Below are 22,616 nucleotides of genomic sequence, written 5' to 3'. Positions count from 1 at the left end.
AAAGTCAGTAAGTCAATCTTGAAATAGATTTGCCAAACTATAGGCAGCCAATGAAGGAACAACGCTAGTTAATAGCCTGGCTGCTGTATTTTGTTCCAGCTACAAGCGGTGCAATTTTTTTACTGGGAGTCCCAGGTCGAGTGTATTGCACTAGTCCCAGCATGATGATACAAATGATTATATAAGTGTATGCAACTCTTCTAAGGTACTTAAGTGCTTGATTTTGGCTATAGGGGCAAATTCAGAGATGGACAGAGTAGCACAGCCGTGGTGCCTTTGTACGCAGTGATTGTTCTAAAATATATCAAATCAGCAGGTGGCGTCTTGGGTAGAAAGACATCCAGTGCATGCTTTTGTGATCCGCTGCTTGAACATCGGTCATCTGAGTAACCTCAGGTTAGACGCAGACATTGGCCTCAGCACACCTTGAAAAAAGGGCTGACACACAGTTTCTGCACTTGCTCAGATCTCATGCCATCAGTGATGTACGTAAACCATTGACTCATACATTTCTAACTTAGGCCCTATGGGCCTAATTCATGTTTGTATGCAAATACATATGCAGCTGTGTTTTTCTAGGTTCCAGAACTGCTAATCATCGTAAGTGAAGCTGCCGCTCAGGAAAGAAGATAGATGCCCACCGAGCCATCGCAAAGTCCACTGCAATAGTGTACTCCTAGAGTTGGCCTATCTGTGTATATATGTATGTGTGTATATATATATATATATATATATATATACAGTTGTGCTCAAAAAGTTTACATATCCTAGCAGAATTTGTGATTTTCTGGCCATTTGTCAGAGAATATGAATGATAACTCACAAACTTTTCTTTCACTCATGGTTAGTGGTTGGGTGAAGCCATTTATTGTCAAACAACTGTGTTTACTCTTTTTAAATCATAATGACAACAGAAACTACCCAAATGACCCTGGTCAAAAGTTTACATACCCCAGTTCTTACTACCGTGTATTGCCCCCTTTAACATCAATGACAGCTTGAAGTCTTTTGTGGTAGTTGTGGATGAGGCTCTTTATTTTCTCAGATGGTAAAGCTGCCCATTCTTCTTGGCAAAAAGCCTCCAGTTCCTGTAAATTCTTGGGCTGTCTTGCATGAACTGCACGTTTGAGATCTCCCCAGAGTGGCTCAATGATATTGAGGTCAAGAGACTGAAATGGCCACTCCAGAACCTTCACTTTATTCTGCTGTAGCCAATGACAAGTTGACTTGGCCTTGTGTTTTGGATCATTGTCATGTTGGAACGTCCAAGTACGTCCCATGCGCAGCTTCCGGGCTGATGAGTGCAAATTTTCCACCAGTATTTTCTGATAACATGCTGCATTCATCTTGCCATCAATTTTGACCAAGTTTCCAATGCCTTTGTAGCTCACACATCCCCAAAACCTCAGCGATCCACCTCCGTGTTTCACAGTAGGAATGGTGTACCTTTCATCATAGGCCTTGTTGACTCCTCTCCAAATGTAACGTTTATGGTTGTGACCAAAAAGTTCAATTTTGGTCTCATCACTCCAAATGACTTTGTTCCAGAAGTTTTGAGGCTTGTCTCTGTGCTGTTTGGAGTATTGTAAGCGGGATGCTTTGTGGCATTTGCGTAGTAATGGCTTTCTTCTGGCGACTTGACCATGCAGTCCATTTTTCTTCAAGTGCCTCCTTATTGTGCATCTTGAAACATCCACACCACTTTTTTTCGGAGAGTCCTGTATTTCAGCTGAAATTATTTGTGGATTTTTCTTTGCATCCCGAACAATTTTCCTGGCAGTTGTGGCTGAAATTTTTGTTGGTCTACCTGACTGTGATTTGGTTTCCACAGAATCCCTCATTTTCCACTTCTTAATTAGAGTTTTAACACTGCTGATTGGCATTCTCAATTGCTTGGATATCTTTTTATATCCCTTTCCTGTTTTATACAGTTCAATTACCTTTTCCCACAGATCCTTTGACAATTCTTTTGCTTTCCCCATGACTCAGAATCCAGACACGTCAGTGCAGCACTGGATGAAAGATGCAATGGTCTTTCAGGAGTCCAGAAACTCACTGATCTTTTATACACACACACTGATTACAAGCAAACAGATCACAGGTGAGGATGGTTACCTTTAGTAGCCATTCAAACCCGTTTGTGTCAACTTGTGTGCATGTTATCAGGCCAAAATCTCCAGGGTATGTAAACTTTTGATCAGGGTCATTTGGGTAGTTTCTGATTTAAAAAGAGTAAACCCATTGTTTGACAATAAATGGCTTCACCCAACCACTAACCATGAGTGAAAGAAAAGTTTGTGAGTTTATCATTCATATTCTCTGACAAATGGCCAGAAAATCACAAATTCTGCTAGGGTATGTAAACTTATGAGCACAACTGTATATATATATATATATATATATGTTTTTTTTTACTGATACTGCGCTTATACCACTTAATAAAAAAAATATCTTTTAAGTGTTATTAAATAAATTCTGCTGCTAAATCCCTGAAGATGGTCCTCTGCCAGGTAAGGACCCTTGTGATAGTAGAAATATGGTAAAATCATCTACAGGGGCGCCTAATGTGAATATATAGTTTGTTGACAACCGATTGACTTCAATACAAATCGTTTTCTGATACAACCGCAGACCATTCAATTAATTTATTTAATACAGGTTGAGTATCCCATATCCAAATATTCCGAAATACGGAATATTCCGAAATACGGACTTTTTTTTGAGTGAGAGTGAGATAGTGAAACCTTTGTTTTCTGATGGCTCAATGTACACAAACTTTGTTTAATACACAAAGTTATTAAAAATATTGTATTAAATGACCATCAGACTGTGTGTATAAGTTGTATATGAAACATAAATGAATTGTGTGAATGTAGACACACTTTGTTTAATGCACAAAGTTATAAAAAATATTGGCTAAAATTACCTTCAGGCTGTGTGTATAAGATGTATATGTAACATAAATGCATTCTGTGCTTAGATTTAGGTCCCATCACCATGATATCTCATTGTGGTATGCAATTATTCCAAAATACGGAAAAATCCCATATCCAAAATACCTCTGGTCCCAAGCATTTTGGATAAGGGATACTCAACCTGTACATAGCTTTAAAAGCAATTAGAACATTAAAATTGGTTTTACAATCCATACAAACATTGACAAAAGGCTTTCTTTAGTTGACAGTCTATCTTTACACCCAAAGATTCTGTTAACTTCAGATCTAGCAACTTGCATATCACCCAACGCGTTTCGTCAATACTGATTTCATCAGGGGTGTCTTTTCCAATTTTTTTTTCTGACGTAAGCTGTTCTTACTGGTTGTTCATGTTATGATTGGTTTCTCTAAGCCCAAATTTGGTTAAGTTGTTCTTAAGCGACTTATGTCTTCTTAAACATTTTAATTAAAGAGTTTATGGCTTTCCAAACAATCCACTTTCCATACAATCCACTTGATATATTAATGGATAAAATACAATGTGCTTTTATGCCAAAGCTATGTATTAAATAAATTCATTGAATGGTCTGCGGTTGTATCAGAATACTATTTGTATTGAAGTTAATCGGTTGTCAACAAAGTATATATTCACATTAGGCGCACCTGTAGATAATTTTACCATATATATATGATATATATATGTATGTATATATATATATATATATATATATACATACATATATATGCGAAAGCCCTCACTCACTGACAGACTGACTCATCACTAATTCTCTTGTGTTAGGAAGCTGAAATGTAACCTAGGTATTCTTCAGGTGGGAAATAGGAAAACTACGTAATTAGAATTTTAAAAACCTCCTAAGGGGATGAAAAGGGGGTTGACATAATGACGTTCTTACCGATACGTGGCTTGGATTGCACCTCCAGTGTGTAGAATTTAATAATCCCTTTTTACCATATCTGCTACGGATCCTCCTTGGGTATCGCCAAGAACCATGGATTAATATTTATTTACATTGACATCTCAAATTTACATCTCTATAGATTTACCAAATTTTTTACATTTATATTTGAAAATCAGAAACTCCCGTGCGAAGAACAGGTAGAACAGCTAGTGACTACATAGACTGACCGCGGCAGTAACAATGCTGGAGCCATGTTTCTCTACGTACATGATCGCTGCTGAAGGCAGATATACACCTTGAAAACGACCATGACACCTATATTTCTCATACGTCCTAGAGGATGCTGGGGTCATCATAGAACCATGGGGTATAGACAGGATCCGCAGGAGACATGGGCACTTTAAGACTTTGAAAGGGTGTGAACTGGCTCCTCCCTCTATGCCTCTCCTCCAGACTCCAGTTTTAGAATTTTGCCCAGTGAGACTGGACGCACTACAGGGAGCTCTACTGAGTTTCTCTGAAAAATACTTTTTTGTTAGGTTTTTTATGTTCAGGGAGGCTGCTGGCAACAGTCTCCCTGCTTCGTGGGACTTAGGGGAGAGAAGTATGACCCACTTCCAGTGAGTTCAAGGGCTCTGCTTCTGGCTACAGGACACCATTAGCTCCTGAGGGTGCTGATCGCTGGGTACGCCTAGATGCTCACGCCCGCAGCCGGCCGTCACCCCCTTTCAGAGCCAGAAGTCAGAAGACAGGTGAGTAACCGAAGAAAAGAAGACTTCAGCTTCACTGACGGCATTTTCTGAGGTACCGCGCAGCGGGCAGACGCTGCGCGCCGAGCTCCCACACACAGCACTGCAGGGCGCGAGGGGGGGGCGCCCTGGGCAGCTAAAATCATCCTCATTATTCCACTGGCAAGAGGGGACATTAGTGCCACGGCACTGTCCTAACCCCCGCCAGTATAAATATCAGAAAAAGCGGGACAGAAGCGCCCCATTAAGGGGGCGGAGCTACTTCCTCACAGCTCACGGCGCCATTTCCTCTCCGCAGGCTGCAGAGACGCTGGTCCTCCTCACACTGACAAGTACCAGGGGTACAAAACGGGGGGGAGGCAGGGCAATTGGTGCCATATATATGTGATAGTAAAAGCGCTTTAGGTCTGAGGCAATTTCTTGGTGATTTCAGACCCGTTGATTTAGCGCTGGGTTGTGAGCTGGCAAATCCCCTCTGTGTCTCTCTGACAGACTTTACTGTGGGTCTGTCCCCTATGTGCCCGGTGTGTCTGTGGGTGTTTGGTGCACGTGTGTCAACGTCGGATTGGGTAAATGTGTTGAACGCCTTGAATGCTAATGTGGCTCTTATTAGTAAGAGGCTAGATAAGTCTGAGTCTTCAGACCCAGGCATGGAAGAAATCTGTAGAAGATATGTTATTGCAAAGTCAGGTCCCCTCAGGGTCGCAGAAACGTACGCTGGCCCAGTTGGCAGACACTGATACCGACATGGACTCTGATTCCAGTGTCGACTATAGCGATTCCAGATTAGATCCAAAATTGGCAAAAAGCATTCAGTACATGATTGTGGCGGTTAAAGAGGTACTACATATCACTGAGGACCCGGCTGTCCCTGATAAAAGGGTCTGTATGTATAAGGAAAGGAAACCTGAGGTGACGTTTCCTCCCTCTTTTGAACTGAATACGCTATTTGAAAAAGTCTGGGAAGGTCCTGACAAAAGGTTTCAGATTCCCAAAAGAATTACGGTAGCTTATCCGTTTCCCTTAGCGGATAGGGAAAAGTGGTAGTCACCCCCCACTGTGGACAAGGCCCTGTCATGTTTGTCTAAAAAGGTGGCTCTCCCGTTATCTGACACGGCGGCCCTTAAGGATCCTGCGGATTGTAAATAAGAAACTACGTTAAAGTCCATTTATGCGACCACAGGTACGCTACTCAGACCTGTCATTGCGTCTGCCTGAGCTGACGGGAGGCAGCCTCAGTTGTAGGGGCTGAGATGTACCGGAACCTGGGAGGTTGTATCAGACCCCTGGACATGTAAGTAACATGAATAATAACTGCCCGAAGGCGTGACCACGACAACTTGGATAAAAGTCAATGATGTTTATTATGACAACTCCGCAACACAGCAGCAGTAAAAGAAAACGTAAAAGTCAGCAAAGAATAAATACAGTTCCTGGGGACTACAGGATGGCAGGAGCCACAGGGCACTGGTAGTGTGAGATAGTTCTTATGATCTTCTAGATGGAAAGTCCTTACCAGGCCCGACTGTAGCAATGGAGATAACCCAGGATTGTGCCAGCTGGTGTTCCAGGAAAAGCTGGGTTGCTGAAGATAAAACAGCTGCTGTGGATACTGGCTGGAACCAGACTGTTGTTAGCACGGAGTGGATACTGGCTGGAACCAGTTAAATAATAAATGAACTTGGGAGCGATGAAATATGAACTGAAATGTAGAACTTGAGAGCGGAGAAATAATAATACCGGTGGAGAGTGGTAAAGTGTAGAAAGGACACCGGCCCTTTAAGAGAAGCTGTACTCTGCTGGAAGCTGAGCTGGAAGCAGGTAATGTTGTAGCTGGAAACAGATGAATCCACAATGGATTGGAGAGTCAGGCTACACCGCAGGTGGAATGCTGGTGCGGGTCTCTATGGTGGAAGTCTTGAGACAGGAGCTGGAACCTGGAAGACAATCACAGGAGAGAGACAAACAGGAACTAGGTTTGACAACCAAAGCACTGACGCCTTCCTTGCTCAGGCACAGTGTATTTATACCTGCAGCAAGGAAGGGATTGGCTAGGCAATTATGCAGATTATCAATACTGAGAACAGATTGGTGGAAATGATCAGCTGACAGAATCCAAGATGGCTGCGCCCATGCAGACACTTGGAGGGAAGTTTGGTTTGTAATCCATGTGGTAATAAAAACAGTAATGGCGGCGCCGGCCACCGGAGACAGGAGGCGCCAGGCTGACAGATGCACATCCAACCACGCGGACACAGCGGAGGCCGCGGCTGACGTAATCGCCACTCAGACACTCTGCATGCAGAAGTTCAAGGACGGCGGCGGAGGCCGCGGGAGACGCCATGCCAGGTGTAATATGGCGTTTACTGTGACAGCGTCCCAGAGTGACAGGAGAGGATACAGGAATGTACACATCAGGATAACAGATGGAATCCGGTCCTGGAGCGCTGAGCCAGCCTTAGGAGGCATCTGATGGGTAAGAAATGGCGTCCAGATACCCGGATCGTGACAGCACCCCCCCCTTTAGGAGTGGCCCCAGGACACTTCTTTGGCTTTTGAGGAAACTTGGAATGGAATCTCCGGACCAAGGCAGGAGCATGGACATCAGAAGCATTGGTCCATGAACGTTCCTCAGGACCATAACCCTTCCAGTCAATAAGATATTGTAGTTGACCGTAACGGTGACGTGAGTCCAGGATCTTGGCCACTTCATACTCAACGCCTCGTTGAGTTTGGACTTTCGGAGTTGGAGGAAGTGAGGAATGAAACCGATTCAAGATCAGCGGTTTCAACAGGGAAACATGGAATGTCCTGGGTATTTTTAAGAAGGGAGGCAACTGGAGTCTGTAAGCAACAGGATTGATGACTTGTTCAATCTTGAAAGGACCGATATAGCGAGGTGCAAACTTCATACTGGGAACTCTTAACCTCAAATTCTTCGTGTCACGATCCGGGTATCTGGACGCCATTTCTTACCCATCAGATGCCTCCTAAGGCTGGCTCAGCGCTCCAGGACCGGATCCCATCTGTTATCCTGATGTGTACATTCCTGTATCCTCTCCTGTCACTCTGGGACGCTGTCACAGTAAACGCCATATTACACCTGGCATGGCGTCTCCCGCGGCCTCCGCCGCCGTCCCTGAACTTCTGCATGCAGAGTGTCTGAGTGGCGATTACGTCAGCCGCGGCCTCCGCTGTGTCCGCGTGGTTGGATGTGCATCTGTCAGCCTGGCGCCTCCTGTCTCCGGTGGCCGGCGCCGCCATTACTGTTTTCATTACCACATGGATTACAAACCAAACTTCCCTCCAAGTGTCTGCATGGGCGCAGCCATCTTGGATTCTGTCAGCTGATCATTTCCACCAATCTGTTCTCAGTATTGATAATCTGCATAATTGCCTAGCCAATCCCTTCCTTGCTGCAGGTATAAATACACTGTGCCTGAGCAAGGAAGGCGTCAGTGCTTTGGTTGTCAAACCTAGTTCCTGTTTGTCTCTCTCCTGTGATTGTCTTCCAGGTTCCAGCTCCTGTCTCAAGACTTCCACCATAGAGACCCGCACCAGCATTCCACCTGCGGTGTAGCCTGACTCTCCAATCCATTGTGGATTCATCTGTTTCCAGCTACAACATTACCTGCTTCCAGCTCAGCCTCCAGCAGAGTACAGCTTCCCTTAAAGGGCCGGTGTCCTTTCTACACTTTACCACTCTCCACCGGTATTATTATTTCTCCGCTCTCAAGTTCTACATTTCAGTTCATATTTCATCGCTCCCAAGTTCATTTATTATTTAACTGGTTCCAGCCAGTATCCACTCCGTGCTAACAACAGTCTGGTTCCAGCCAGTATCCACAGCAGCTGTTTTATCTTCAGCAACCCAGCTTTTCCTGGAACACCAGCTGGCACAATCCTGGGTTATCTCCATTGCTACAGTCGGGCCTGGTAAGGACTTTCCATCTAGAAGATCATAAGAACTATCTCACACTACCAGTGCCCTGTGGCTCCTGCCATCCTGTAGTACCCAGGAACTGTATTTATTCTTTGCTGACTTTTACGTTTTCTTTTACTGCTGCTGTGTTGCGGAGTTGTCATAATAAACATCATTGACTTTTATCCAAGTTGTCGTGGTCACGCCTTCGGGCAGTAATTATTCATGTTACTTACATGTCCAGGGGTCTGATACAACCTCCCAGGTTCCGGTACATCTCAGCCCCTACAACTGAGGCTGCCTCCCGTCAGCTCAGGCCCTCAGTTGTGACAGTAAGCACTGACCTAATGAATCCAGCCGGAGACCAGGATCAAGCGGCCAGGCCGATGCAAGAACTGGCAGCCCGACTAGAACATCAGGAGGCTGCACAGGGCCACATCATCCGCTGTCTCCAGGATCTCTCTACTCGGCTGGATGGGATTCAGACAACTCTCCGTGGATCAGGCGCGTCTGGTGCGTCAACCACAGTGACTCCAGCTATAACCCCACCCACCTTACCCATTTCTGCTCCACGTCTTCATCTTCCAACGCCAGCAAAATTTGACGGATCTCCAAGATTCTGCAGGGGATTTCTCAACCAGTGTGAGATTCAGTTTGAGCTACAACCTGGCAATTTTCCCAGTGACCGTACAAAAATTGCCTACATTATTTCTCTTCTCAGTGGCTCAGCCCTTGATTGGGCATCACCGTTATGGGAGAGGTCCGACACCCTGCTATCTTCCTACACTGCCTTCGTGTCAACATTCAGGCGCATCTTCGACGAGCCAGGCCGGGTAACCTCAGCTTCATCCGAGATTCTCCGTTTACGCCAGGGGTCACGTACTGTAGGACAATATCTGATACAGTTCCAGATCCTGGCATCCGAACTGGCATGGAACGACGAGGCCCTGTATGCTGCATTCTGGCATGGCTTATCTGAGCGTATTAAAGATGAGCTAGCTACCAGAGACTTACCTTCTAAGTTAGATGAGCTAATCTCACTCTGCACGAAAGTTGATTTACGTTTCAGAGAGAGAGCAACTGAGCGTGGAAGATCATCTGCTCCAAAATCTTCTGCTCCTCCTCCTCGTCAACTGTCACCATCTAAAGATGAGCCCATGCAACTTGGCCGTTCCCGTTTAACTCCTGCTGAGCGCCGAAGACGTCTCTCCGAGTTTCTCTGTCTCTATTGTGCAGCTCCGTCTCACACCATTAATGCCTGTCCCAAACGTCCGGGAAACTCCAAATCCTAGCTCGCCAAGGAGAGGGCCGGCTAGGAGTAATGATCTCCTCTCCATCTCCTCAAGATTGTAATCTCCCAGTCTCGCTTCAAGTTGCTCAACGTTATCGGAACGTCATTGCCCTCCTTGATTCCGGAGCAGCTGGGAACTTTATTACCGAAGCCTATGTTAAACGGTGGTCCCTACCCACCGAGAGACTTCCTTCGTCCATTTCTTTAACTGCCGTGGATGGCAGCAAAATTTTTGATGCAGTTATTTCTTTAAGGACTCTACCAGTTCGTCTGAGAGTGGGAGTTCTTCATTCCGAACTTATTTCTTTTTTAGTGATTCCAAGAGCCACACATCCTGTGGTCCTGGGCCTTCCATGGCTCCGTCTTCACAATCCTACAATTGATTGGACGACTACGCAAATCCTGGCATGGGGTTCCTCCTGTGCTGAGACATGTTTGTTTAAAGTATTGCCTGTCTGTTCTTCCTCCCCCAGGTCGTCTGATGTTCCACCTCCTCCATATCAAGATTTCACGGATGTGTTCAGTAAAGCTTCTGCTGATATCCTTCCTCCTCATAGAGAATGGGACTGTCCGATTGATCTCGTTCCAGGGAAGGTTCCACCTCGAGGCCGAACTTATCCGTTGTCTCTGCCTGAGACGCATTCTATGGAGGAATATATTAAAGAGAACCTAGCAAAGGGGTTCATTCGACCTTCTTCTTCTCCAGCCGGCGCAGGCTTCTTTTTTGTAAAAAATAAAGATGGTGGTCTGCGGCCGTGCATCGACTACAGAGGTTTGAACGACATTACCATCAAGAACCGTTATCCTTTACCCCTGATTACTGAGCTCTTTGACAGAGTTAGCGGAGCTACCATCTTTACAAAGCTGGACTTGCGAGGTGCATACAATCTCATCCGGATCCGTGAGGGTGACGAGTGGAAGACCGCCTTTAACACCCGTGACGGACATTATGAGTACCTCGTCATGCCCTTCGGATTGAGCAATGCTCCAGCTGTCTTCCAGCATTTTGTCAATGAGATCTTCAGAGACATTCTATACCGTCATGTCGTGGTCTATCTAGACGATATCCTCATTTTTGCCAACGATTTAGAGGAACATCGTTTTTGGGTTAAAGAGGTTCTGTCCCGTCTCCGTGTCAATCATCTCTATTGCAAATTAGAAAAATGCGTCTTTGAAGTCAAGTCCATTCCGTTTCTAGGGTACATTGTGTCCGGTTCCGGACTAGAGATGGATCCTGAGAAACTACAAGCAATCCAAAATTGGCCGGTACCCTTAACCCTCAAAGGGGTCCAAAGGTTCTTAGGGTTCGCCAACTATTACCGAAAGTTTATACGAGACTTTTCCACCATTGTGGCGCCTATTACTGCTTTCACTAAGAAGGGTGCTAACCCGTCCAAGTGGTCTGAAGAAGCCATGCAAGCATTTCATCTTTTAAAACAAAGGTTCATCTCTGCGCCTGTTCTGAAACAGCCTGACATCGACTCTCCTTTCATCTTAGAGGTGGATGCCTCCTCCGTTGGAGTAGGAGCGGTGTTATCTCAGAGGGCTAAAGATGGCCATTTACACCCTTGCAGTTTCTTCTCCCGGAAGTTCTCCCCAGCTGAGCGCAACTATGCCATTGGCGACCAGGAGTTGCTAGCCATCAAGCTCGCTCTAGAAGAGTGGAGGTATCTGTTGGAGGGAGCTTCTCATTCAATCACCATACTTACAGACCACAAGAACCTTTTATACCTGAAGGGCGCACAATGTCTCAACCCTCGTCAGGCCAGATGGGCACTTTTCTTTTCCAGGTTCGACTTTAAACTCCAGTTCTGTCCGGGCTCTCAGAATCGCAAGGCCGATGCCCTTTCCCGCTCATGGGAGCAAGAAAATGAGTCAGAGTCTTCAGACAAGCATCCTATTATAAATCCGTTGGCATTCTCCACGGTAGGGATGGACTCTACGCCCCCATCAGGGAAAAGTTTTGTGAAGCCGATGCTAAGGAAGAAGCTCATGCATTGGGCCCATGCTTCCCGTTTTGCCGGACATACAGGTATCCAAAAAACCCTGGAGTTTATCTCTAGGTCCTATTGGTGGCCAACTCTGAAAAAGGACGTCTTGGAGTTTATTGCATCTTGCCCAAAGTGTGCCCAACATAAAGTATCCCGCCAGTCGCCTGCGGGGCAACTGGTTCCACTATCCGTTCCCCGTCGACCATGGACCCACTTGTCGATGGATTTCATTACAGACTTACCCATGTGCAACAAGTTCAATACCATCTGGGTGGTAGTTGACCGGTTCACCAAGATGGCACACTTCATTCCTCTCACCGGTCTTCCGTCAGCTTCCAAGTTGGCTCAAGTATTCATACAAGAGATCTTCCGACTCCACGGTCTTCCTGAAGAAATTATCTCAGATCGAGGAGTTCAATTCACAGCCAAATTCTGGCGAAGTTTATGTCAAGTCCTCCAAGTCAAGCTAAAGTTTTCCACGGCTTACCATCCTCAGACCAATGGTCAAACCGAGAGGGTGAATCAGGACTTGGAGGCCTTCCTCCGCATCTATGTGTCCTCCTCTCAAGATGACTGGGTTCAATTACTTCCCTGGGCCGAGTTCTGTCATAACAACCAGTATCATTCTTCATCTGCTTCAACACCATTCTTCACTAACTTTGGATTCCACCCTAAAGTCCCTGAGTTCCAACCGCTTCCAGCAACTTCTGTTCCCGCAGTGGATATCACCTTGCATCAGTTTGCCAATATCTGGAAGAGCGTACGATCAGCTCTGCTCAAGGCATCGTTCAGGTACAAGAAGTTTGCGGATAAGAAGCGTCGAGCAGTTCCTGCTCTCAAGGTGGGTGATTGGGTATGGTTATCCACGAAGAATTTGAGGTTAAGAGTTCCCAGTATGAAGTTTGCACCTCGCTATATCGGTCCTTTCAAGATTGAACAAGTCATCAATCCTGTTGCTTACAGACTCCAGTTGCCTCCCTTCTTAAAAATACCCAGGACATTCCATGTTTCCCTGTTGAAACCGCTGATCTTGAATCGGTTTCATTCCTCACTTCCTCCAACTCCGAAAGTCCAAACTCAACGAGGCGTTGAGTATGAAGTGGCCAAGATCCTGGACTCACGTCACCGTTACGGTCAACTACAATATCTTATTGACTGGAAGGGTTATGGTCCTGAGGAACGTTCATGGACCAATGCCTCTGATGTCCATGCTCCTGCCTTGGTCCGGAAATTCCATTCCAAGTTTCCTCAAAAGCCAAAGAAGTGTCCTGGGGCCACTCCTAAAGGGGGGGGTGCTGTCACGATCCGGGTATCTGGACGCCATTTCTTACCCATCAGATGCCTCCTAAGGCTGGCTCAGCGCTCCAGGACCGGATCCCATCTGTTATCCTGATGTGTACATTCCTGTATCCTCTCCTGTCACTCTGGGACGCTGTCACAGTAAACGCCATATTACACCTGGCATGGCGTCTCCCGCGGCCTCCGCCGCCGTCCCTGAACTTCTGCATGCAGAGTGTCTGAGTGGCGATTACGTCAGCCGCGGCCTCCGCTGTGTCCGCGTGGTTGGATGTGCATCTGTCAGCCTGGCGCCTCCTGTCTCCGGTGGCCGGCGCCGCCATTACTGTTTTCATTACCACATGGATTACAAACCAAACTTCCCTCCAAGTGTCTGCATGGGCGCAGCCATCTTGGATTCTGTCAGCTGATCATTTCCACCAATCTGTTCTCAGTATTGATAATCTGCATAATTGCCTAGCCAATCCCTTCCTTGCTGCAGGTATAAATACACTGTGCCTGAGCAAGGAAGGCGTCAGTGCTTTGGTTGTCAAACCTAGTTCCTGTTTGTCTCTCTCCTGTGATTGTCTTCCAGGTTCCAGCTCCTGTCTCAAGACTTCCACCATAGAGACCCGCACCAGCATTCCACCTGCGGTGTAGCCTGACTCTCCAATCCATTGTGGATTCATCTGTTTCCAGCTACAACATTACCTGCTTCCAGCTCAGCTTCCAGCAGAGTACAGCTTCCCTTAAAGGGCCGGTGTCCTTTCTACACTTTACCACTCTCCACCGGTATTATTATTTCTCCGCTCTCAAGTTCTACATTTCAGTTCATATTTCATCGCTCCCAAGTTCATTTATTATTTAACTGGTTCCAGCCAGTATCCACTCCGTGCTAACAACAGTCTGGTTCCAGCCAGTATCCACAGCAGCTGTTTTATCTTCAGCAACCCAGCTTTTCCTGGAACACCAGCTGGCACAATCCTGGGTTATCTCCATTGCTACAGTCGGGCCTGGTAAGGACTTTCCATCTAGAAGATCATAAGAACTATCTCACACTACCAGTGCCCTGTGGCTCCTGCCATCCTGTAGTACCCAGGAACTGTATTTATTCTTTGCTGACTTTTACGTTTTCTTTTACTGCTGCTGTGTTGCGGAGTTGTCATAATAAACATCATTGACTTTTATCCAAGTTGTCGTGGTCACGCCTTCGGGCAGTTATTATTCATGTTACTTACATGTCCAGGGGTCTGATACAACCTCCCAGGTTCCGGTACATCTCAGCCCCTACAACTGAGGCTGCCTCCCGTCAGCTCAGGCCCTCAGTTGTGACACTTCGTGGATAACCATACCCGATCACCCACCTTGAGAGCAGGAACTGCTCGACGCTTCTTATCCGCAAACTTCTTGTACCTGAACGATGCCTTGAGCAGAGCTGATCGTACGCTCTTCCAGATATTGGCAAACTGATGCAAGGTGATATCCACTGCGAGAACAGAAGTTGCTGGAAGCGGTTGGAACTCAGGGACTTTAGGGTGGAATCCAAAGTTAGTGAAGAATGGTGTTGAAGCAGATGAAGAATGATACTGGTTGTTATGACAGAACTCGGCCCAGGGAAGTAATTGAACCCAGTCATCTTGAGAGGAGGACACATAGATGCGGAGGAAGGCCTCCAAGTCCTGATTCACCCTCTCGGTTTGACCATTGGTCTGAGGATGGTAAGCCGTGGAAAACTTTAGCTTGACTTGGAGGACTTGACATAAACTTCGCCAGAATTTGGCTGTGAATTGAACTCCTCGATCTGAGATAATTTCTTCAGGAAGACCGTGGAGTCGGAAGATCTCTTGTATGAATACTTGAGCCAACTTGGAAGCTGACGGAAGACCGGAGAGAGGAATGAAGTGTGCCATCTTGGTGAACCGGTCAACTACCACCCAGATGGTATTGAACTTGTTGCACATAGGTAAATCTGTAATAAAATCCATCGACAAATGGGTCCAAGGTCGACGGGGAACAGATAGTGGAACCAGTTGCCCCGCAGGCGACTGGCGGGATACCTTATGTTGAGCACACTTTGGGCAAGATGCAATAAACTCCAAGACGTCCTTTTTCAGAGTTGGCCACCAATAGGACCTAGAGATAAACTCCAGGGTTTTTTGGATACCTGTATGTCCGGCAAAACGGGAAGCATGGGCCCAATGCATGAGCTTCTTCCTTAGCATCGGTTTCACAAAACTTTTCCCTGATGGGGGCGTAGAGTCCATCCCTACCGTGGAGAATGCCAACGGATTTATAATAGGATGCTTGTCTGAAGACTCTGACTCATTTTCTTGCTCCCATGAGCGGGAAAGGCCATCGGCCTTGCGATTCTGAGAGCCCGGACAGAACTGGAGTTTAAAGTCGAACCTGGAAAAGAAAAGTGCCCATCTGGCCTGACGAGGGTTGAGACATTGTGCGCCTTTCAGATATAAAAGGTTCTTGTGGTCTGTAAGTATGGTGATTGAATGAGAAGCTCCCTCCAACAGATACCTCCACTCTTCTAGAGCGAGCTTGATGGCTAGCAACTCCTGGTCGCCAATGGCATAGTTGCGCTCAGCTGGGGAGAACTTCCGGGAGAAGAAACTGCAAGGGTGTAAATGGCCATCTTTAGCCCTCTGAGATAACACCGCTCCTACTCCAACGGAGGAGGCATCCACCTCTAAGATGAAAGGAGAGTCGATGTCAGGCTGTTTCAGAACAGGCGCAGAGATGAACCTTTGTTTTAAAAGATGAAATGCTTGCATGGCTTCTTCAGACCACTTGGACGGGTTAGCACCCTTCTTAGTGAAAGCAGTAATAGGCGCCACAATGGTGGAAAAGTCTCGTATAAACTTTCGGTAATAGTTGGCGAACCCTAAGAACCTCTGGACCCCTTTGAGGGTTAAGGGTACCGGCCAATTTTGGATTGCTTGTAGTTTCTCAGGATCCATCTCTAGTCCGGAACCGGACACAATGTACCCTAGAAACGGAATGGACTTGACTTCAAAGACGCATTTTTCTAATTTGCAATAGAGATGATTGACACGGAGACGGGACAGAACCTCTTTAACCCAAAAACGATGTTCCTCTAAATCGTTGGCAAAAATGAGGATATCGTCTAGATAGACCACGACATGACGGTATAGAATGTCTCTGAAGATCTCATTGACAAAATGCTGGAAGACAGCTGGAGCATTGCTCAATCCGAAGGGCATGACGAGGTACTCATAATGTCCGTCACGGGTGTTAAAGGCGGTCTTCCACTCGTCACCCTCACGGATCCGGATGAGATTGTATGCACCTCTCAAGTCCAGCTTTGTAAAGATGGTAGCTCCGCTAACTCTGTCAAAGAGCTCAGTAATCAGGGGTAAAGGATAACGGTTCTTGATGGTAATGTCGTTCAAACCTCTGTAGTCGATGCACGGCCGCAGACCACCATCTTTCTTTTTTACAAAAAAGAAGCCTGCGCCGGCTGGAGAAGAAGAAGGTCGAATGAACCATTTTGCTAGGTTCTCTTTAATATATTCCTCCATAGAATGCGTCTCAGGCAGAGACAACGGATAAGTTCGGCCTCGAGGTGGAACCTTCCCTGGAACGAGATCAATCGGGCAGTCCCATTCTCTATGAGGAGGAAGGATATCAGCAGAAGCTTTACTGAACACATCCGTGAAATCTTGATATGGAGGAGGTGGAACATCAGACGACCTAGGGGAGGAAGAACAGACAGGCAATACTTTAAACAAGCATGTCTCAGCACAGGAGGAACCCCATGCCAGGATTTGCGTAGTCGTCCAATCAATTGTAGGATTGTGAAGACGGAGCCATGGAAGGCCCAGGACCACAGGATGTGTGGCTCTTGGAATCACTAAAAAAGAAATAAGTTCGGAATGAAGAACTCCCACTCTCAGACGAACTGGTAGAGTCCTTAAAGAAATAACTGCATCAAAAATTTTGCTGCCATCCACGGCAGTTAAAGAAATGGACGAAGGAAGTCTCTCGGTGGGTAGGGACCACCGTTTAACATAGGCTTCGGTAATAAAGTTCCCAGCTGCTCCGGAATCAAGGAGGGCAATGACGTTCCGATAACGTTGAGCAACTTGAAGCGAGACTGGGAGATTACAATCTTGAGGAGATGGAGAGGAGATCATTACTCCTAGCCGGCCCTCTCCTTGGCGAGCTAGGATTTGGAGTTTCCCGGACGTTTGGGACAGGCATTAATGGTGTGAGACGGAGCTGCACAATAGAGACAGAGAGACTCGGAGAGACGTCTTCGGCGCTCAGCAGGAGTTAAACGGGAACGGCCAAGTTGCATGGGCTCATCTTTAGATGGTGACAGTTGACGAGGAGGAGGAGCAGAAGATTTTGGAGCAGATGATCTTCCACGCTCAGTTGCTCTCTCTCTGAAACGTAAATCAACTTTCGTGCAGAGTGAGATTAGCTCATCTAACTTAGAAGGTAAGTCTCTGGTAGCTAGCTCATCTTTAATACGCTCAGATAAGCCATGCCAGAATGCAGCATACAGGGCCTCGTCGTTCCATGCCAGTTCGGATGCCAGGATCTGGAACTGTATCAGATATTGTCCTACAGTACGTGACCCCTGGCGTAAACGGAGAATCTCGGATGAAGCTGAGGTTACCCGGCCTGGCTCGTCGAAGATGCGCCTGAATGTTGACACGAAGGCAGTGTAGGAAGATAGCAGGGTGTCGGACCTCTCCCATAACGGTGATGCCCAATCAAGGGCTGAGCCACTGAGAAGAGAAATAATGTAGGCAATTTTTGTACGGTCACTGGGAAAATTGCCAGGTTGTAGCTCAAACTGAATCTCACACTGGTTGAGAAATCCCCTGCAGAATCTTGGAGATCCGTCAAATTTTGCTGGCGTTGGAAGATGAAGACGTGGAGCAGAAATGGGTAAGGTGGGTGGGGTTATAGCTGGAGTCACTGTGGTTGACGCACCAGACGCGCCTGATCCACGGAGAGTTGTCTGAATCCCATCCAGCCGAGTAGAGAGATCCTGGAGACAGCGGATGATGTGGCCCTGTGCAGCCTCCTGATGTTCTAGTCGGGCTGCCAGTTCTTGCATCGGCCTGGCCGCTTGATCCTGGTCTCCGGCTGGATTCATTAGGTCAGTGCTTACTGTCACAACTGAGGGCCTGAGCTGACGGGAGGCAGCCTCAGTTGTAGGGGCTGAGATGTACCGGAACCTGGGAGGTTGTATCAGACCCCTGGACATGTAAGTAACATGAATAATAACTGCCCGAAGGCGTGACCACGACAACTTGGATAAAAGTCAATGATGTTTATTATGACAACTCCGCAACACAGCAGCAGTAAAAGAAAACGTAAAAGTCAGCAAAGAATAAATACAGTTCCTGGGGACTACAGGATGGCAGGAGCCACAGGGCACTGGTAGTGTGAGATAGTTCTTATGATCTTCTAGATGGAAAGTCCTTACCAGGCCCGACTGTAGCAATGGAGATAACCCAGGATTGTGCCAGCTGGTGTTCCAGGAAAAGCTGGGTTGCTGAAGATAAAACAGCTGCTGTGGATACTGGCTGGAACCAGACTGTTGTTAGCACGGAGTGGATACTGGCTGGAACCAGTTAAATAATAAATGAACTTGGGAGCGATGAAATATGAACTGAAATGTAGAACTTGAGAGCGGAGAAATAATAATACCGGTGGAGAGTGGTAAAGTGTAGAAAGGACACCGGCCCTTTAAGAGAAGCTGTACTCTGCTGGAAGCAGGTAATGTTGTAGCTGGAAACAGATGAATCCACAATGGATTGGAGAGTCAGGCTACACCGCAGGTGGAATGCTGGTGCGGGTCTCTATGGTGGAAGTCTTGAGACAGGAGCTGGAACCTGGAAGACAATCACAGGAGAGAGACAAACAGGAACTAGGTTTGACAACCAAAGCACTGACGCCTTCCTTGCTCAGGCACAGTGTATTTATACCTGCAGCAAGGAAGGGATTGGCTAGGCAATTATGCAGATTATCAATACTGAGAACAGATTGGTGGAAATGATCAGCTGACAGAATCCAAGATGGCTGCGCCCATGCAGACACTTGGAGGGAAGTTTGGTTTGTAATCCATGTGGTAATAAAAACAGTAATGGCGGCGCCGGCCACCGGAGACAGGAGGCGCCAGGCTGACAGATGCACATCCAACCACGCGGACACAGCGGAGGCCGCGGCTGACGTAATCGCCACTCAGACACTCTGCATGCAGAAGTTCAAGGACGGCGGCGGAGGCCGCGGGAGACGCCATGCCAGGTGTAATATGGCGTTTACTGTGACAGCGTCCCAGAGTGACAGGAGAGGATACAGGAATGTACACATCAGGATAACAGATGGAATCCGGTCCTGGAGCGCTGAGCCAGCCTTAGGAGGCATCTGATGGGTAAGAAATGGCGTCCAGATACCCGGATCGTGACAGTAGTGCTATAGAAAAGTGGACAGACAACTTGTCTTCTGAAATAGATACCCTAGATAGGGATAGCATCCTCTTAACGCTGGGTTATATCAAGGACGCTGCAGCATACCTTAAGGAAGCTGCAAGAGATATTGGTCTTTTGGGATCGAAGGCCAATGCCATGGAAGTCTCAGCTAGACGAGCATTGTGGATTCACCTATGGAATGCTGATTCCAAGAAAAGTATGGAGTCTCTACCATATAAAGGTAAAGCCTTATTTAGTGACGGCCTTGATGATTTGGTATCTACAGCTACCGCGGGTAAGTCATCCTTTTTGCCTTATGTTCCTCCACAACAAAAGAAAACGCATCACTATCAGATGCAGTCCTTTTGGCCCAATAAATACAGAAAGGGCCGAGGTTCTTCCTTCCTTGCTACTAGAGGAAAGGGAAAAGGTAACCTATCACCAGCCTTGTCTTGCTCCCAGTCCTCTCAGGCTTCTGCCAAGTCCATCGCATGACGTTGGGGCTCCTATGCGGGAGTCCGCACCGGTGGGGGCATGTCTAAAACTCTTCAGTCAGTTTTGGGTTCGTTCGGACCTAGACCCATGGGTTTTACAAATAGTATCCCAAGGGTACAGGCTGGAGTTTCAAGACGTTCCCCCTCGCCGTTTTTTCAAATCGGCCATACCAGCTTCGTTTCCGGACAGGGAGGTAGTTTGCGACGCAATACAAAAGTTGTGTCAAAATCAAGTTATCGTCAGGGTTCTCCAGTCACAACAGGGAGAAGGCTTTTATTCGAACCTGTTTGTGGTCCCGAAGCCAGACGGCTCGGTCAGACCAATCCTAAACCTGAAATCCCTAAATTTCTACCTAAAGAAATTCAAATTCAAGATGGGGTCTCTCCGAGCAGTGATCTCTAGTCTTGAGGAGGGGGATTTTATGGTGTCGGTGGACATAAAGGATGCCTACTTACATGTTCCCATTTATCCTCCGCATCAGGCTTACCTGAGGTTTGCTATTCAGGATTGTCATTACCAATTTCAAATGTTGCCGTTTGGTCTGTACATGGCTCTGAGGATTTTCGCCAAAGTGATGGCGGAGATGATGGTTCTCCTTTGCATGCAAGGAGTCACGATTATCCCATACTTGGACGATCTCCTGATAAAGGCAAGATCCAGGGACCAGTTGGTGCAAAACGCTGCACTCTCCCTGACAGTTCTTCAGCAACATGGTTGGCTCCTAAACTTGCCAAAATCACAGTTGATTCCGACGACGCGGTTGTCGTTTTTGGGAATGATATTGGACACAGAACTAGAGAGAGTCTTTCTTCCAGTGGACAAGGCTCTGGAACTTCAGAGTCTGGTCAAACAAATTCTGAAACCAGCAAGAGTGTCAATCTATCAATGCATTCGGTTGCTGGGGAAGATGGTTGCGGCATACGAGGCCAATCAGTTTGGCAGGTTCCATGCCAGAGTGTTCCAGTGGGACCTGTTGGACAAGTGGTCCGGGTCCCACCTACACATGCACCGGAGGATAATCCTGTCTTCCAAGACCAGGGTATCAATCCTGTGGTGGCTGCACAGCTTTCACCTCCTAGAGGGGCGCAGGTTCGGGATACAGGACTGGATCCTGGTGACCACGGATGCAAGCCTCCGAGGCTGGGGGGCAATCACAATGGGAGAAAACTTCCAAGGAAGATGGTCAAGTCAGGAAACTTGTCTCCACATAAATGTTCTGGAGTTAAGGGCCATTTACTACGGCCTTCTGCAAGCGGAACATCTTCTTCGAGATCTGCCTGTACAGATCCTGTCGGACAATGTAACAGCAGTAGCGTACGTAAACCGTCAGGGCGGAATGAAAAGCAGAGCGGCAATGGCAGAAGCCACAAGGATTGTCCGCTGGGTGGAAAAGCATACAAGCGCTCTGTCAGCGATCTTCATTCCAGGAGTGGACAACTGGGAAGCAGACTTCCTCAGCAGACATGATCTCCATCCAGGAGAGAGGGGCCTCCACCAAGAAGTCTTCGCAGTGGTGACAAGTCGTTGGGGAGTTCCTCAAGTAGACATGATGGCATCTCGTCTCAACAAGAAGCTTCAGAGATATTGTTCCAGGTCAAGGGACCCTCAAACAGTTGCAGTGGATGCACTGGTGACACCGTGGGTGTTTCAGTCGGTGTATGTATTCCCTCCACTTCCTCTCATTCCAAAGGTTCTAAAGATCATAAGAAGAACAAAGATCCGGGCGATCCTCATTGTCCCAGACTGGCCAAGGAGGGCTTGGTATCCAGATCTTCAGGAACTACTCATAGGAGATCCCTGGCCCCTTCCTCTGCATGAGGACCTGTTACAACAGGGGCCGTGCGTGTATCAGGACTTACCGCGGCTACGTTTGATGGCATGGCGGTTGAGCGCAAAATCCTAGCCTGTGAAGTCGTTCCCACACTTATGCCGGCCAGAAAAGGGGTAACGTCTAAACATTACCACCGTATTTGGAGAAAATATGTTTCTTGGTGTGAATCCAAGAAAGCTCCTATGGAAGAGTTTCGGCTAGGATGTTTTCTCCATTTTCTACAAGCAGGTGTGGATGCGGGCCTAAAATTGGGCTCAATTAAGGTACAGATTTCGGCCTTATCGGTTTTCTTTCAGAAACAATTGGCCTCCCTTCCAGAAGTCCAGACTTTCGTGAAAGGCGTGTTGCACATCCAACCTCCATTTTGTGCCTCCAGTGGCACCATGGGATCTTAATGTGGTGTTGCAGTTCCTTCAATCGCATTTGTTTGAACCTTTACGGAAGGTGGAGTTGAAATTCCTCACTTGGAAAGTGGTCATCCTGTTGGCCTTGGCATCTGCAAGGCGGGTGTCTGAGTTAGCGGCCTTGTCTCACAAGAGCCCTTATTTGATCTTCCATGAAGATAGAGCTGAATTGAGGACACGTCAACAATTTCTACCAAAGGTGGTTTCCTCTTTCCACATGAACCAACCTATTGTGGTGCCTGTGGATACTGACGCCTTCGCTGAGTCAAAAACTCTGGATGTGGTCAGAGCTTTGAAGATTTATGTCGCCAGAACGGCTCAGATTAGGAAAGCAGAGGCTCTAT

Source organism: Pseudophryne corroboree, chromosome 3, assembly GCF_028390025.1.
Source record: "Pseudophryne corroboree isolate aPseCor3 chromosome 3, aPseCor3.hap2, whole genome shotgun sequence".
NCBI lineage: Eukaryota > Metazoa > Chordata > Amphibia > Anura > Myobatrachidae > Pseudophryne > Pseudophryne corroboree.
The sequence above is the reverse complement of the archived record's forward strand: the minus strand, read 5'-3'. Positions refer to the sequence as shown.